Raw genomic sequence first — 18,910 nt, 5'->3', positions numbered from 1 at the left:
GGGAAAACAAAGGGGATGACAGTTGACAGATATCTGCAGTCCAAGGGACATCTCTCCACATAAGTAATTCCAAGTGGGAGACCACCATATAGAGGCTCCTAGTTGGAAGTTCAGCATCTTTGTTCCAGCCTTTTCCCCATGTGGCCATGTCTAGGAGTGGCTTCAGTTCACAGACTTACCAATCTCTGGAGAAAAGGTGTATCTAAGCAAAAGAAGACAGTTGTTAAGAAACAATTGGGTCATATATTTGCCACACACTAGATGGCTTAGGAGGGATCTATACGGCTTCTTCACCCTTTCAGGAATGAGGAATAGGAAGCGACAGACAATAGCTTCATACTTTGGGGCAATCCCACCATCTGAAACTTCTCCAGTCCTGTGTTTCCCACATAATAGAAGATTCCGTTCCTTGATTCAACTGGATTAGTTACCTTGTTGTTAGAGTATTTGTCATACTTGCCTTGGGGGTACATCTTACAAGTAAGTTGCTTGTCATAATGTTTAACAGGACAAGTGGTGGTACAACCACGTTTTTGAGAAATGGTTGTAGAACTGTTGTTGTAACCCCATGTTATGTGTAGAAGAACTTCTTAAGACTTGATTACTTGGATAAATATAATCTGTAAGGAGACATTAGTCCACCTATTTACAACTGTTGAAAGTGATTGAGATATACCAAAATAACTTTAAAAATTCGAATAGGCAAATTGGCTAAGATCAGGTCTGCAATATGATCTTTACAATTATTTTTTTTTTCCCAAAACTGCCAGCACATCAGCTTACTAGATCTATGATTATGAATAAGTCACTTAACTTTAGCTGTGACCATTTGTAAATTCATTTACTTACACATTTAGCTTTTTTTTTTTTAAGAGAATTTTTGCTATAGGGCATGTATGCTTGTCAGAGAGAGAAAGAGAGAGAAAGAGACAAAAAGTGAGGCGTGGAGGATGGCCACACTGCAATCCCTTCTCCTCCATCCTCCTCTCAGGATCTTGGGCACATACATACACATGCCTGATGTGTTTTAAGCCACCAGGTTTGGGACTTATACCATGGTCAACTACATAGAAGTCCAGCAACATAATCTTTATGCCATCTGCTGGTCCCAATTTAGCTTTTCTTTATTTACCAAGTGCTTATTGAGATCCCACATTTGGTGTTATATATCCACTCCACTGAGCAATTTCAAATATTCGCTGAGATGATTTAGGATGCTCTGGAATCAGCAGGTAGCATGGCAGAAGGTGCTAGACTCCCACATGGCTGACTACAGTTCAAGTCCTGGATCTGGCAGCTTGCTTTCTCACTTTCTTTCTCTCTCTCTCATCTCTCTCTGATGAGTGCAAGTGCCCTATAGCAAATATGAAAAATAATAATAAATAGAATTAAATAAATATTTTTAAAAGAAATATTAAATTTTATTTACTATTATTATTATTTTTTTAAAAAATTATGTATTTTATTTTATTTTTCATTAATTTTAATTTGACCAGAGAAAGACAGACAGAACAAAGAGAGGGAAAGTGAGAAAGCAAGCTGCCAGGTCCAGGACTTGAACTGAGGTCAGCCATGTGGAAGTCCAGTGCTTAACAATCATGCCACCCGCTGTCCCCTATTATTATTTTTTAATCTGACCAGAGAGAGAAATGGAGCACCTCCTTTAGGAACATGCTGAGAAAAAGGAACTGTAAACCTCGGCTTGACAGCACAGCTTCCTAGGATGTCTCCTTGAGGTAGGCTTGAGTGATTGTGTACACCCAGCACTGCGTCCACCCCTGCTCTCTAAAGAAGCCCATCCAAGTTCTTGCCAGTCTGTCCAATAGGTAGTTCAGTTAAGAGCGTGTAAACAAACAATGCTGTTGGGTTTCCCGAATAAATGATTTATTTCTATGCTCTCTTCTCTAAAAACTAGAATGAAACATTTTTAAAATACCAGGAAGTGGGTGGATATCCTAGGGCCACAATGAAAAGACAAAAAATTCTTATTGGCTGCTTGGTTTGGTAAATCAATGGAAGCTAATTAAATGTCCTACTGAGAATGGGGCTTTTTGCGTTTTAAAGCTGCATAATCTTTCAGTGAGACAAAGTGAAGTTTTCCCTCTCAGGAAGCTGCTGACTAATGTGAGGTGGGTAAACTCTTTGGAAGTGCCCTGAGCAAATGCAGCTGGTACACAAGTGAGGAGCCATTTATTAGTCAGTACCCTGGGGGCCCTGTGAGGAGAGATAAATTTAGGGCAACTATGCATTTTTTCTACTCTGCTCCTCTAAGAATCAGACCTTGCAGCATTATTGAAAATAGAAAGAAGTGTCAGAGAATTCTGTATTGTAATCAGTTTCTACATAATTCTGCACAGCGCAAAAGTGGAGACAATATTCTTTAAGCCAGAACCTTTGTGTTTTTCTTTGACCTCACAAGAATCTCCAGAAATCCACCCGTCATTCTGCTTTTTTTCTTACCTGGCCTGGTTGGGTGCCCCTGTGAACATAGATAGCTTCAGATCTCTGCCTTCTCTTCTTCAATAGAATTTGGCTTCTTAAGAAGATAAAGGGGGATGCTTCCAGGGTCTATGACTCCTCTTACCTTTTTTCTTTTTTGTCCTTGAACAATAGCTTGAAAGAAAGATACTTTATTAAATGCAAAGTGAAGGAAAATTTCTTGATCAAACTATATACATTTTTTAAGTCTACATATATAAAATTCTACTAAAAACCTTTAGGTGTTTTCAGGAGAGTGAATTATGGAAGCATTTATTTTTATAACTCATTTTAGAAAAGTTGGAAAGAATTTGCTTATATCTGGGCAAAGTTAGTAAGGATAGAATAAAGTCATCTTTGTTTATTTAGAGAAGTATAATCAATAGAAGTCAAATAGCAATAGATGGAGAAATCTGCAATTCACGGATTTTAAAGTTCAACAGCATGTTTAAAAGCAATTATCGTGTTTATTATTAGGTGCAGGGGGTTGTAATTATGAAGTAATTTTTAGCAAGTTAAATACCAACAATGCTACTAATGATATTGTCAGTCAGCTATCCTATCTCATGTTTGCCTATTTTTTTTTTTTTTTTTTTGGAGAGGTTTTTGCTATAGGGCGTGTGCACTCACCAGACAGGCAGAGAGAGACAGAAATTGAGAAAGCACCCCCCCAGGGGGAATGGTCACACCGCAATCCCTTCTCCTCCATTCTCCTCTCCGGATCTTGGGCATGCACACACACGCGCCCGGCGTGAGTTCTAAGCCACCGGGTCCGGGACACGAACCGCGGTCGACTACGTAGGAGTCCAGCGACATAGCCATTACGCTAACTGCTGGTTCCCCATGTTTGCCTATTAAAAAGAAGTGATAGCAAATCCACGAAAGGAATTGTCAATCTAAAATACTAAATTTTCTTAATAAACCAAGTTTCAATAAAAAAAAAAAATCCTTGAAATGGTGAGAAAGTTTAGTGGCATTTTTACTTACTTATGCCCAACTGTTCCCAGCATAGCAGCAGATTTCATCTTCAAGAAATAAACTGGCTAGTTCTTAGTTACTATCCCAAACTGCAAAAAGCAGAGCAGAACCTACTTGCAAACTATTGCATATATGTATTCCAACTTGTTTGGGGAATATCTGAAACACTGCTAAAAGATGCTCATCTATGCTTTACCCAGTTTAGAACTTAGGCAGGAAATGTGATGAGCCTTGCCTAAATGCTCTGAGTACAACCCTACAGATGCCAGGGTCAAGCAACTACAGATGGAGACATGCAATGGACGATCTAAGGCCCCGAGGAGATGGTGGATTGAGACTCTGGGAAACAGACATTCAAAAGCAGTCTTGTTTATGGAGAAATTTAAAAAGCTACACATGCATCCAAGCAAGGTGTATGTTAAAAAGCAAACAAAAAACACTTATGAACACATTAAACTTTCACTTTAGGATGACCCCTTGACTCATAACAAGCCTAACTAAGCATTAAAGGAGTTTGCCAGCACAGACTCAATCTGGAAATAATGGGAAAGCTCCTAGCATTCAAGCAAATCTCTGTTAAGAAATTTACTGAACACGAAACTTCAGTAATTACACATGAAAAGGAACAGTCTTTGCAAAAATAATTTGGGAAAGTTAAAAAGCAAATGAACTACTATAGCCTTAATCAATTAAAAAAAAAAAAACTACAACAATATCAACAACAAAATACCTGTGAAAAGAGGAGAGTCTGATTTCCAAAGTTTTGCACACTGTAGGAGTCGAATGCTCAATTTTAAAGAAAAAAATATAGGGAATAAAAGGAACAAAATAAATTAGCAGAAACCATTTATGAAAAAAAAAAAAAACAAATGCTGTATGCACTAGGCAAAGACTTTAGAACAACTCTCTTAAATATAGACAAAAAGTTAAAGGTAAACAGAAACAAGAACCTAAAGAAAATTAGGAAAATAATACATAAACAGAATGAGAATATTAACAAAAAGACAGAAATTATAGAAAGAAATCAGGTCCAATTGTGGTAGCATGCACTGCTAGGATGCTGTGCTCCACAGGTTGTAACCATAGGGGAGGTCCAGGTTTAATACCTGCTTTAACTTAAAGGTTGGGTATGGTAGTAAAGGAGGATTGATGGTGAAACAAAAACAAACTAACAAAAGAAAAACAGGAAAAAGAACAGAAATAGAAAATAAAGAAAGTGAAAGAAATTAACCTAACAAACAAATTCTGGAACTGAAAAATATAGTAACTGAACATTTGAAAATAATGACCGTACAGGTTTATTAGCTTATTTGAAAAGCCAAAGCAAATAATTATTTAACTTGAAGGGAGAAAAATTGAAGTGATCAAGTCTAGGGAACAGGAGGAAAAGTAATGGGAAAAAAAAAAAAAAAAGCCGGAACAGAAGGGACATATAGGACATCACCAAGTAGGCCAACATATGCACTATGGCAATCCTGGAAGGACAAGAGGCAGAGAATAGGGTGTAAGAATTATTTGAAGGAGTAATGGCCTAAAACTTCTCAAGCTGAATGAAAAGCATGAATCTACAAATTCAAGAAACTTAATGAATTCATTATCTGATAAACTGAAAAAAAAGAAAAATATACCCAGAAAAGGTAAATTGTAATCAACTTGTCAAGCAAAAATCAAAGACAGAACCTTGAAAGGAGAGAAAAAGAAGTGACTAATAAAGTAAGAGATCTTCATAAGATTATCCATTATTTCTCATCACAAATATTTGACTCCACAAGACAGTGGAGTGATACAAAGTTCTAAAGAAAGAAAAACAAAACAAAAAAATGGGAAACTAGCAACCAAGAAGTCTAGATATCTGACAAAACTATCCTTCACAATAAAGAAGAAATTAAGACATTTCCAGATAGGTAAAAACTGAGAAAAGCTAAGGGAGTTTATTACCATTTGGCCTAGCATAAGAAATGTTAAGAGTCCTTCAGGATGCTACACAGTCCTTTGAAGTTATGCAAATAAATAAAACTCTCTAATAGGAACCATCAGTTAGCATAATGGCTATGTCCTTGGCTGGACTCCCATGTAGCTGACTGTGATTCCTGTCCCAGACCCGGTGGCTTAAAAACTCACTCTGGGCGTGTGTGCGTGCATTCCCAAGATCCCAAGAGGAGAATGCAGGAGAAGGGATTGCAGCATGGCCATCCCCCCTGGGGGGTGATTTCTTGCTTTCTGTCTCTCTGTCTCTTGCTGCTTGGTGAGCACACATGCCCTATCACAAAAACCTCTCCAAAAAACAAACAAACAAAAACTCTCAAATAAAGGGCACTACATGGGCTAATATAAAAGCCAGTGATAACAGCTTTTCAAATTTTAGCTTGTAACTTCCCTTTATGTTTTCTACAATGCTTAAAGATAAATGTATAAAAATAATTATAAATCTGTGTTATTTGGGACAGAATGTATAAAGATGTAATTTGTGATCTCAATGACATAAAGTGAATGGGACTAAAAAGAAGTAAAATTTTGTATGAGATTAAACTTAAGCTTTTATTAATTTGAATTAGATTGATATAATTTTAAGATAGTTATGTCTCTATAGGTACTACAATAAAAATATTTATAGAATATATAAAAATGGAGATTAGAAGGGAATCAACACATATCATTACAATAAAAAACAACTAAATACAAAAATAGGCACTAATGGAGAAAATGAACAACAAAAAAAAACGAGACAAAAAGAAGTAATAAAATGGATGTCCTTTCCTATCAGTAATTACTTTAAATGTCAATGGATTAAATTCTACAATAAAAAGACAGAAATTGGCAGAATGAATAAAAACACATTCAACTATATGGTGTCTGTAAAAGGCTCACTTAGATCAAAGGCATAAACAGGTAGAAATGAAAGGATGGAAAAAAAATTCCCAGAAAACAATACAAAGTTGATATGGCTCTACTAATATCAAAGAAAGCAGAAATTTTATTTTAAAATTTGTGTAAGATACAAAGAGAGACATTATATTGATAAAGGAATCAATTCATCAAGTATAGCAATTATGATCATCTATACATCATACAACAAAGTCCCTTAAATATATAAAGAAACACTGACAGTCGTGAAAGGAGAAATAGATAATTCTACAATAACCATTAAAGATTTGAATACCTTTAATAACATATCAATCAAACAGATAGATCAAAAGGAAATAGTAAATACTTGATTGTAAATACTTGGGTTTATTTTGGGGCTTTCTATTCTATAACATTGGTTGAGTGTCTGTTTTTAGGCCAGTATCATGCTGTTTTGATTACAATTGTTTTAAAACATATTTTGAAAATAGGGAATGTGATGGTTCCAGATTTGCTCATTTTGCTCAAGATTATTTTGGCTATTCAAAGTCTTTTCTGGTTCCATACAAATGTTAAGATTTTTTTTTCTATTTCTGTGAAAAATTACAATAGAATTTTGATAGAAATTGTATTTTTTAGAGGTTTTTGCTATAGGGCGCATGCATTCTCCAGACAAAGAGAGACAGAGAGATAGAAAGCAAGAAATCATCCCCCAGGGGGGATGGCCACACCGCAATCCCTTCTCCTCCATTCTCCTCTCGGGATCTTGGGCACGCACACACACGCGCCCGGCATGAGTTTAAGCCACTGGGTCCAGGACTCAAACCACAGTCGACTACATGGGAGTCCAGAGACATAGCCATTACACTAACTGCTGGTCCCGATAGAAATTGTATTTAATCTGTAGATTACTTTGGGTTCTTTGGATATTTAAACTATATTAGTTCTTTTAATCCACGAGCATGCAATAGTTTTTCATTTATTTGTGGCTTCTTCAATTTTTTTCATCAATTGTTAGTTATTAGTGTTATTTATCCCCCTGGTTAAATTTATTCCTAAAGATTGTTTGTTTGTGTTTGTTTTGCTATTGTTTTTCAAGGGTATTGTAAATAAGATATTTTTTCCTCATTGTTCATTGCTAGTTTATGGAAATGTACTGATCTCATATATTGATTTTGAACCTGCAACTTCAAAATTTGTTTATCATTCCTAATAATTTTATAGTTCAGTCTTTATTATTTGTCAATTAAAAATGTTTTAAAAGAAATATGTTTACTTCTAACTCTCAAATGATTCAGAAAGGAAGAGATAAAAAATAAATGTGATAAAATGTTAACATTTGAGGCATTGAGGTAAAGATTATGGAAGAATATTTTGTACTATATTGTACATTTTCTTTAAGTATAAAATTATGACAAAATAAAATGTTAGAAGAAAATTTGAAAAAAAAATCAATGTAATACATCTTATTAATATAATAAAGTACAAGCTACATGATCACCTCAATGGATTCAGAGTAATCAAAACAGTATGACAGAAAGATGTAGCAGCCAATTAAAGACATGAATAAATGGAATAGAATAGAGCCATGAATAAACCCTCTCATACCTGGTAAAATAGTTTTAGACAAGGGTGCCAAAACTATTACATTGAGAAAGAACAGTCTTTTCAACAAATAGTGCTAAGAAAACTGGATATTCACATGCAAAATAAAAATAATGAAGTTGGGCCCTTACTTAATGCCACATGCAAAAATGAGTAAGACTCCAAAAATAAACAAATAACAACAATAGAAAAGTCATAGGGCAAAAGCTTTAGCCCAGAGACAAGCCAGCCCCACTGTGTCTTGTCCAAATTCCTGACTGACAGAACTGGGGACATAAGAAAATAGTTGTTAGTTATACCACCAAATGTGGGAAGGTTTTCTTTTTCATTTGTTTTGTTATGAGAGGTTTTTTGCCTTAAGGATCATGTACTTACTGGAGAGAGAGAGAGACAGAGACAGTGAGAGGAAAAGTGAGAAATCATCCCCACCAGGGAGATGGCCACACCACAATAATTTTTCCTCCATTCCTCTCCTGGGATCTTGGACATGCTTGCACATGAGCCCAGCATGAGTTTCAAGCCACCAGACCTGGGACTCGAACCGCAGTTAGTCATGTGGCAGTCTAGTGATGTAATCACTACACCATCTGCTGGCCCCAGGAAGGCTTATTACATAATCAAACAACCCTTTTAAGTGTTATTTGAAAATAGTCTCACTGTTTCATGTTTTACAAATTCATGGAGATGTGTATTCAGGGAGACCCTAATAAAACTTTGACTTATAGTTCTGTCACATAAAAAATTCACCTAATCCTATCCTCTATTTTACTTCCTATAAAATAGAATAATAAATAACATTTCCTGTGTAGTGTGATTGTAAAGGTAAAATAAAATACTGCACGTGAAAACATGTAGTAAACTCTGAAGTGTTGTACAAAGTTTCTAGCAGGAGTCACGATACTCCTGGTAACAGGTTGTGTGTATAGTCAGGATGGTGAAGATTGCAGTTAAAGCGTAATCAGGTGCTCTCTGTAAACAGGTGAGCAAACCATACATCTATAAAAACATAACATTTTTATAGGTGAGTGTAAGAATCGAAGAGCACTCTTGGAGATTTAGAAACAAAAGTGTTCTTGTCCTTAAAAATCCTGACGAGGGCTGGCCCCCATGGCCTAGTGGTTAAGGGAGCCAGATCCCACATGGGTGATCATGGTTTGAATCCCGGCCCGAGCAGTTTGAAAAACACACTGGGCATATATGAATCTCTGTGCCCCAAATCCTGACAGGATGGAGAAGTGGAGGAAAGGGTACAATAATGTGACTATGCCCAAGTGGGGAGGTGCTTTCTCCCATTTCCTCTCTCTGTGTCTCTCTGTCTCTGGCAAGTGCATGGTGCCCTCTGGCAATTACATAAAATAATTTTAAAATGGAAATATCATAAAAAATCATACTCAAATTTATGAAACATTAGTATACTTTTGTTTCCTATATTTGAAAGTTCATTTCATTCTTTCCCTCTTGAGCAGGAGAGACAGAAAGAGAGAGAGAGAGAGAGAGAGACAAGCACTCTCAACGGGATCTTCAGCCAATTCTGTATCTTGGAAATGCATACACCTGGCATGTTTATGAAGCCTCTGGTTGCAAACCCAGAACCTTCCCATGGGGGCCAATCTTGCAGAATATTGTGTTGTTGCTGCATCAACATTTGATCCCTAACATATGTTTTGCAGAAGAAAGGAATGAAAAATTAGACCTATAGTGTAGACTCCAAATTACTGTATGACTTCAGAGTTGAGGAGAATACTCTATAGAGGAGAAACAACAATGGATAGGCCCTGGAAACAGTGACGAGTAGATGCACAGAAGAAGAGGGAATTCCAGAATGAACAGGGGGAGAGATTTGAGTCAGGGTGATGCTGAGGTGAGAATGTTGGAGCAGATGTACTTCAAGGGCAGTTCAAGTTAGAGTGGGGATGTTTCCAGTGACACTGCATGGGCTAGGGTTGACCTTTTGCTCTGCCCAGTCTGCCTATGGTGCTCCCTTCAATCTGGTTACCAGGTTTCATGCCTGAAACAAAACAGAGAGTAAATATCAGGCGTCTCTGAACTTAGAGGGACAGTATCAACCATCACCTTTCTGGGTATGGTGTTTATTCTAGAAATTCATTTGTGTGATTAGTGAGGAAATGAGAAAATGAAAGAGTCAGAAAACAGTTTTTCCAAAGAAAATTACTACACACAGTAGCTAATTTTCCAGGTTTCCTTCATGGAAAGTGTTTGGGATCCAACCAGTATGGCTTATCACTGGAGATTTGCAGGGAGACTCTGTAGATACTGTTCGAAATAGTCATATCATTTTTCCTTTTCAGGGAAGAAAGAGTGATGATGGCTGTAGAAAATTCCAGATACTCCCTAATCATTGTCCTCCCCATCACCCTTGCTCTGATGCTTCTCTGACTGATGTTTGTCCCTGGGAATCTTAGTAATGTCTAGCCCAGGTCACTCCCATGAGCCCCTCTTCAGTTCTGATCAGCTTTTCTGCCTGTCCCCTTCCTTCTACACTTGCTTTTAGAGTTGTCCTGCCCACCTTTCTTCACCCTGACTATTCATGGATTCGAATTTTACTCTCTCTCTCTCTCAGGCCACAGGCAGGACCAATTTCTCCCTCTCTGTTCTCTGAAGAAGACACACAGACCTTCTTTGCTTTTCTAAGCTATTCTTACACTACTAGAAGAGAGGACTGGAGGAGGGGGAGCAGAAAGCAGGGAGACATGAGAGTTTTACGTCTTTTCTAACCGTGGGTTTATATACAGAGTCAGGCTTTGTACATTGTCTAGGCTTCAGCTCTTCCTGTGCCAAACACAACTAGAAAAGTCCAGGAATTTCTCTTTCTTCCCTAGATAGAAACTTGAGCTCCATTTATGGTAAAAACGCTTGCATTCACATTGCCTCTGATTCATTCCTCTTTGCATTTCCTTGTCACCTAAGTGACAGAGGGAAGGATGCTGCCTCAGAGCTACCTCCGAGGAAGAGTTGGCGATAATCTGAAGTGGAGCTGCTGTTGGTTGATTGAGGGTCTCTCCTCTTAGGAACTAAACAAGGCTCAAACATAATATAACAGGTAAAATGAATAAGCTCATGTACCAGACACTGGGTGAACACTTTTATATATATATTGTCTCATTTAATAGTCCAGCAACTTCATGGTGTAGGACTTGTCAGCCCCTCTGCAGTGGAAGCAACTGAGTTCAGAGAGTCAAGTAGCTTGTCCAAAGTCATGTGGCACTCGTTCTCCCTGAGTGTCAAACCCAACCTCCTTCCTTCAAGCATGGCAGAGACTCCTTTTCAAACCTGCTGCTCTTCACCCCCAAAATTATCCAAAAGATGGCATCAGATTTCTTTGATTTATAACAGCCAATTCATCCTTCCTTTATCCCTGCCCCAAACCTAGTCCATCCCAGTCACATGGTAGGTCCTACCAGTGACCCCTCTCCCTGCCAAATACAGGGACTGAGGCAGTGAGTAGAGCAAGTCAAGGTTTGGCGATGGGTTGTCTCAGGTCAGACAGATTAATAATTGAGAAGAAGAAGAAAGAGAAAAAAAGAGTCCTTCTTTGGCCCTCCCCTTTCTCTTCTCACTCTTGCTTGGCTCTGTAAAAGAAGGGTCTTCACATGCACACATGTGAACACAGACCTGCACAAACAAACCACATCTACTGGCCACAGCAGTCACCCTCTGGGCTGGGTGTGGCTCATCAGTGACATGGTTCAGCATTGAATAGATCTGGCTCATATGGGCTTTAGAAGCAAGAGCAGAGTTCTTACAGCTGGGAATTCCAGAATACTAGTACTTAGTTTAGATTCTAGACTCAGAAAGCAAACTCCATGACCCCAAGAAGTTAGAAAAGCATGTTTCAGAATACTGCCTTTACTTCTGGCATGAACTTAGTTTTGGTAATTCACCAGAAGGACTCACAGAAATCAGGAGAAGAAATCAGATGTTTTCCAAAACAGCCACCTTTCTGCCCACTTTTACTTGCGTGTAAACTTTAATTTTAGATGACAACTTCGCTGATGGACAGTGGGTACATTCATAGTTACAGTTCATTATAAGGAAAAGATACTGCTTATAAATAGCCCAGAGAAAGAACCCATGGGGCAGAGTCTAGGAGGTTCCAATGTGAAACTTCTATTTGTCCTCTCCCTGTGTAGTCATGGACAGCATTAGTTCCTCTCAGTAATGATGTGTGACAATATGCACAGAGTATCGCCAACCAGGAAACCTTCTTCAGGTCTTGGTGCCCAGTGTTTTACTGGGGCTCTGTCAACTGCGCACATGATTAAACTTTAGTCTTAAGTCCCTCCGGAGGCTGAGCAGATACCTTCCATTTCCTGCCCCTCTAGAGGTAGAGCAGATGACACGCGGCTCCAAACACTTCATAAATCACATTGTTAGATTATGTAGTATGGTCTGAGATCCCAAAGTTTTAGAAAAACAAACAAACAAAAGGTCTTCCTGGAGAGACCCTGTAAACCAGGCCAAAGATGAAAACTTTCTTAGATACGGAGAATTTTTTTATTTATTTATTACATTGACTCATATTCTCAACTGACAGGAATCAGGAGTTACTAAAAAGATACAGGGATCACCATTAAATTTGAATTTCAAATAAGTAATACATAATATTTTAGTGTAACAATATCCCAACTATATTGTGTGGAACATACTTATGTTTTAAAAAAATGTTCATGGCTTATATGAAATTAGGACTTAACTGAATGTATATTTTTATTTGTTAAACCTGGCAGCCATGATGCAGGGACAAGAGCAGAGGAGGACCAGAGTCAATTTGTACATCGTACGGCATGAGCCTCCAAGGAGGGGTCTTATTGTCCAGGTCTAAGGGCTAGACTGGGCAGCCTATCTTCTGCAAACATGTTTTTTGCAAACCTAAAACAAAGTCCAGGATGGACCCCAGATCTCCAGGCAGAGATGAGAATTCAAAGCAGGAAGGGTTTAAGAACACAGTGGTGGCCAAAACTATCACATTAATAAGGAAAGGGCCGGAGGACCAGAATGAGTTTGGTCAGTGCAGACAGTACACACTGCCAGAGCCTGCTGTCATCAGTCTGGGATATCCCGGGCTCAGCCCTGCCAAAAAGCTCTGCTGGAGCCTCATTCCTTGGAATCAGACTTACTTGGTTTACATCTCAGTTTTACCACTGACTAGCTATCATCCTGGGAAGGATAATTGAATCTTCTGAAGCTGCAGTTTCTTCTTCTATAAATTGGGATTACAACATGTTTCACACATTTAGGAGAGAGAAATGCTAATTTGTGTAAAGCACTTTGCATGCAATGGTAGCTTCAGAATATTTACTTCCTTTCCTTCCATTTTTTAAAAAATGGTATTTGAAAATGGTATTTGAGTGTTCATTTTGAAGATACCAGCAAGAGAATCTAGCTGATAAAATGGACTGAATATGCTTTTTGCCAAGGAAGACAATACTGGTTGGTTACGATACACATTTTTGTCCGAAGTTTTTGCAGCTTCTAAGACTTAAAAGAGAACACTCACAAGCATAAAGAAAACCATATCCACATGACAAAAGCTACCAACATCCCACACATTATTGTGTTTCTTAGAAACTACTTCCCAAAACACTATTTAATATTGTCTACACTGTGGCCTTTGTTCCCAAGCAAGACATGTATGCATATGTTCTTCATCAAGAGTAATCTTCAACCTCAAATGGAAAGACCTCAAAAACATTTGAGTTAATATATTCCTCTCACTAATGTCACCAAAATATTCCGATGTTTTCCCTTAATACTCTCAATTTACAACTAGCAGACAGATGCTGCTTTTCAGAGGCCTTCATAAATCTTCCCATATGAGATGGAAATGAAGGATTTATTCTTGCCCATCTTTTAATTTTACTCAACACTCAATGAGTTATTCTTACAGCTGGCATTTCAAATGTATTAGTAGAATTTATCACTCAAAGGCTTATGCAAGGACTAAATTACACTAATGAATTGACTATGAATTTGAAGTCTAACATGAGGCCAAATATTTTCTGGCTTCATTTCTGTATCTCAGCAAACGGCTTAATTTGCTCCCTACTTATCCATTACTGCTAAATTGTCTTGCTATTATTGCAGTAAATGGCTGCAAACCCTGGCTTGCCCTAAGGCTCAAGCTGAATAGAATGGAATGAGGACATTTACTTTAGACAGGAAAGGTAAAAACCTGCCATCCACTCATTTTTGCTGAGCTAGAGGAGGCAGGAGGGGACCATAGTTCAACCCGCCTCTTTCAGGAGCTCTCATAGTCACAGACTATTCTTAACAGCTGGCATTTCCAATATATTAATGGAATTTATCATTGAAAGGCTTATGAAAAGGTTAGATTATACTAATGAACTGACTGCATTTGAAGTTGAACATGAAGCCAAATATGTTCTGGCTTAAGGTTTTTTTCCTCTTTTCTTTTTTTTTTTCTTTTTTGTATCTTAGCAAACTACTTAATTTTCTTCCTACTCACCCATTATTGCTAAATTGTCTTGCTATTACAGCAATGCCTGCTAGCAGTGTTCAAGTAAAGAGTCTGCGCATATTTTCATTACAAATTCCTATTTTCTGAGAGTCAAGCTACATGGGGAACTACGGAAATCTCACAGGTCTCTCAAATTTTGCTGAAATTAGACTAGTCTTAGACTTTGTCTTTTGTATGTATTAAAAATCAGGCCTTCTGAGGAGAAGAAATCAGATGTTTTCCAAAACAGCCACCTTTTTGCCCACTTTTACTTGCGTGTTAGCTTTAATTTTAGATGACAGCTTCGCTGATGTTTTATTTTAGCATCTTCTCATTTTCTTTTCTATGGGTATTGTTCTTTTGTATTTTCGTGAAAACTCTTGCACTTCATATCGGACTGTGAAGAATTTATTCCTTGACAATCAACCACCGAACAAACTTTAGTTACTAAAACGGATAAGATATAAATTTTTTTTCTCTTAAGATTCCATCTGTGAGACACAAATGAGCCAATGAAACTTGTAGCAAACAAAGCATCTGTGGAGAACTCAACTGCTTTCGGTGGAAATGCAAAGGGTCTGAGTCAAATAACCAACCATAATCGCTTCAATTACATAATGTGCATATTGAAAAATACTTTAAACCTTGACATTCAGGATTAAGTTTGGGAGGGAGGAACAAAAAGAAAAATGAAACAAAAAAAAAACTTGTCACCTTTGTTCAGACTTCTGGAAACTCTCTGAATGTCTATTTCTATATTCCTGTCCATATCATCGTAGACCTTGTAGAGGCCTCAATGCTAACATGAGGCCAATTCCCAAACTTTGTCTTTCCTTTTGCCATAAGATATAGATAGCTCTTCTTCTTTCTTTGAAAAAAAATAATAAATAAAAAAATAAAAAGCTCAGCTAGAGAGATATCCTAGATTGGTCCAAACTCCAGATCTTCCTCAGTTTCCACATAAAATCTCCTCTAAGCAAAAGGCATAGAAGTGGAAGAAATGGAAGCTGACTATCATAAACTCCTCCTAGGGGTCTCTGAAGCTTAGATCCAACTTCTCACCCCTCTGACTCAACTCTGGAAGAACTTACAGGTTAGCAGGCTGATTTGACAGTATTTTTTAACTCTTCTCAGTCAAACACACATTCTTGAACTTTTAACCACGTGCAGCAGGACACTTCCAGGATCATCTCCCTCCTGCTAATTGCTCCCTGATTTAACTGCCTGGCCATTCACCCTTCATAGAAACCTTACATACTGGCCATCTTCCTTTCTTGTAATTCATCCTGTGGGTTCACAATAGTTAGGGAAGAATGAGGAAACCAATTATCTGTATCACACAGAGGCTCCCTTCATGTAGTGCCAAGGGTCAAGTTGTGCTGGATGGGGAAGAAAAGTGTTCTCTATTTCACCTGGATGATTCTTTGGCTTGATGTGCTGTTCTTGGTTTCCATTGATTTCTCTCTAAACAGGCCTCAAGACAATGAAAATCATTCCATTTCAGACTCACTAGAAAGAAGACACCAATAAATTAGTCCAACCAATTCATTTTCTTTTTGATAACCTTAACTTTCAGGATGACCTACCAACTCTTAACATCCAAGGGCATCCCACAGGTCTGGCACAAGGCTTACGGCAGCTTTTGAACCGTTAGAATCAGGTGTTTCTTAGTTTCACCTTTAGTAGAGGGACTTCCCAACATTCACAGCAGTCTCGTCTTGCATGTGAGGAAAATGGAAGGTTCTATCTATGCACTCTACCTTACCCACAATCATCCGTTTTGCTGCCACTTTTGTTTTTTCTCCTTCTTTTCCTATTTTTCCTCCACCTCCTCTTACTTTCTCATTCTTCTTCCTTACATATTGAGGAAAATATTTTTTCAACCTGTTAGATTAAATGAAACATATGGCATAGTGTGACAATTTCACATTCAAAATGATTTCTTATTTGGGTACACCAAGAATAAAAAAATACAAAGCAATCATCCAATCATCTAGCATAGTGAGAAAGCTCCCAAACTCACAATGTTTCAGACGTATTGTCCAAGTAGAGGCATTTTTAGTAAGACCAAGTTTAGGAAACTCTATCTCTCCCCTATTTAAAAATTGGAAATACATTTTCAAATCAATTTCTTGCAAGAATATATCTACACTCTTGAATATTTTCAGGGTTCAAAACTATATTTTCTGACCTGTTTCATCCTCATCATTTTTCCCTTCTTGGAGAAAAGAATACTTTCTTATATTTTAATCTATGTGGCAATAAGAGACAATGCCTAAGTTATACAAAGCAGGAAAAAGCCAGAGAGTCAGAGGTAGCAACTTGTAACCAGTGAGCTCTGCTTTAACATCTAAATGGCTTTGAACCAGCCTTGTGAACTGGTGGGGAACCAGATCCCACATGGCTGACCCCATTGTTCAAATCCCGGTCCTGTTGGCTTGAGAAACTTGCCAAAAAAAAAATCCCTATAGGATGGAAAAATGGAGGAGAATGAATTGCAGTGTGGTCATGCCCTGCTAGGGAGAGTTTTCTCCCTCTATCCCTCTACCTGTTTATTTTCCTGGCAAAATAAAGAAAAAAAATTCTAGATGGATTTTTTAAATTCTATTTTTGTTTTGTTAGGGCAAGTTTACCCTGCATTTTGAAAATACATTGAATGGGAAGGGCTGCCCTTTGTTCATCCTCTTAGACATTTATACATATGAAAATCATATATTTACATTCACAGTCAGGTATGACATGGCATGCCCTAATTCTAATAGCAAGTGATGCCAAGGAAAACAAAGTACAAAGCCATGCTAATGTAAAAGACATTCTGCCACAGCAGAACAAAGTGAAACTTACACTTGATGTGTAAGTGATTCCAAAGGGAAGCTAACGCACAAACTTGAGTGTGTAGGTTTTCCATTCTGCTTCTCCCTTCAGTTGGCCTAAATTCATTCATTTCTTAGGAAATTACAGCTATGGTCTCACTGCACTTCTTCTCCAGGAATATGTGTTAACTATTCAAGAAGAAATGCACACACACCCCACCCCCATATTTACCAGCATGACTGAGTTACTGAGAGGTTTTGCATGTTGGTTAACAATTCAAAATGCTACAATCTGATGGGTTAGAAGACATGGGTGGCACTGCTCTAAGCATTCCCATGCACGACTACAATTCCTGCTCCATGTCTTAGCTCCAACTCTTTTTCCTTTTTAGATTTTTCTTTCCTTCCTCTCCCCTTGCATGAATTCTCCAGGCTCCAGACAAACTGTCATTTTTTAATCTCCTGTCTTCTCCCAAATTTGCAGTTTTTATTGCCTCCAGTGAATATTCATAACATATATACCTATAGACATGAGGAAAAGCAAAATGTGGTGATGATAAGCAGCTGTAAAATGTAAAGATCTGGCTTAAGTACTAGCTTGAATATTGACTGTTACAGCTGTGTGACATCAGGAAAATTCTTCAATCTCTCTAAATCTTGGTTTCCTCTTCTATAAAATGAGGAAAATAATATCAATCTCATGTTGTTGTTGATATAATCAAACGAGATAATGTATATAAAGCATTTAGCCAAGTGTTTGGTCTATAGAGAATATACAATCCGTGCTGACTTGGTATTATCTCTGAGCACTTTCTATTTTCTATCTAAATTCTATACATGGCTGTGCATATGACTAAAGCCCCTGCCACCACACTAAATTGCAAATTCTGCTGGATGAGATATCAGGTTTCTGCTCCTTTGTCTTTCCCAGAGGTGCCAGGACACTAGCTTGCTCTGATGCATTTGTTGAATAGATGGATGATAGGGATCTTGAGCTGGCAGCTCATCTTTGGCTCTTGAAATGCTTCATCTCTTCAGTCTACCTTGGTGAGGCCAATGAGAAATAGGTGTCATGTTTCAAGATGCAAATGAGGGGACCTGAGAACCACAGTGGTGGAGAGTTGGGACTGAAGATAGTCCAGAAGACAATATGTGTGTCTTTACTGGTTTTTGAGCTCTCAAAATATAAAAACAAAACCAAGATAGTATCTCAGTAGAAATGTCTGGGGTCAGCCAATAGCATAGTGATTAAGACAGCTTACTCCTACATGGCTGACTGTGCAGTTCAAGTGCTAGATCTGGGAGTTTAAAAACCCTATCAGACATCTAGGACCAGCAGATGGCATAATGATTATGTCACTGGACTTCCAGTAGTCAATTGCAGTTCAAGCCCCAAGCCTGGTGGCTTCAAAGTCATGTCAGATGTGTATGCATGCATGCCCAAAATCCTGAGAGGAGACTAGAGGAGAAGGGATTGTGGCATGGCCATCTTTGGGGGGGGGGGTGAGTTCTTGCTTTCTGTCTCTCTCTTTTTGGCAAGCGCATGTGCCCCATGGAAAACTCTCTTAAAAAAGAAAAAGAAAAAAAAAAAAAAAAGACCAGATGTCTGTGTGTGTATGCTCAAAATCCCTAGAGGAGAGTGGAGAATGGAGAAGGGACTGCAATGTGGCCATGCTCCAGGGGGTGATTTCTCACCTTCCCTCTTTCTTTCTTT

The sequence above is a fragment of the Tupaia chinensis genome, unplaced genomic scaffold (assembly GCF_000334495.1).
Source record: "Tupaia chinensis unplaced genomic scaffold, TupChi_1.0 Scaffold000147_1, whole genome shotgun sequence".
Lineage (NCBI taxonomy): Eukaryota > Metazoa > Chordata > Mammalia > Scandentia > Tupaiidae > Tupaia > Tupaia belangeri.
The sequence above is the reverse complement of the archived record's forward strand: the minus strand, read 5'-3'. Positions refer to the sequence as shown.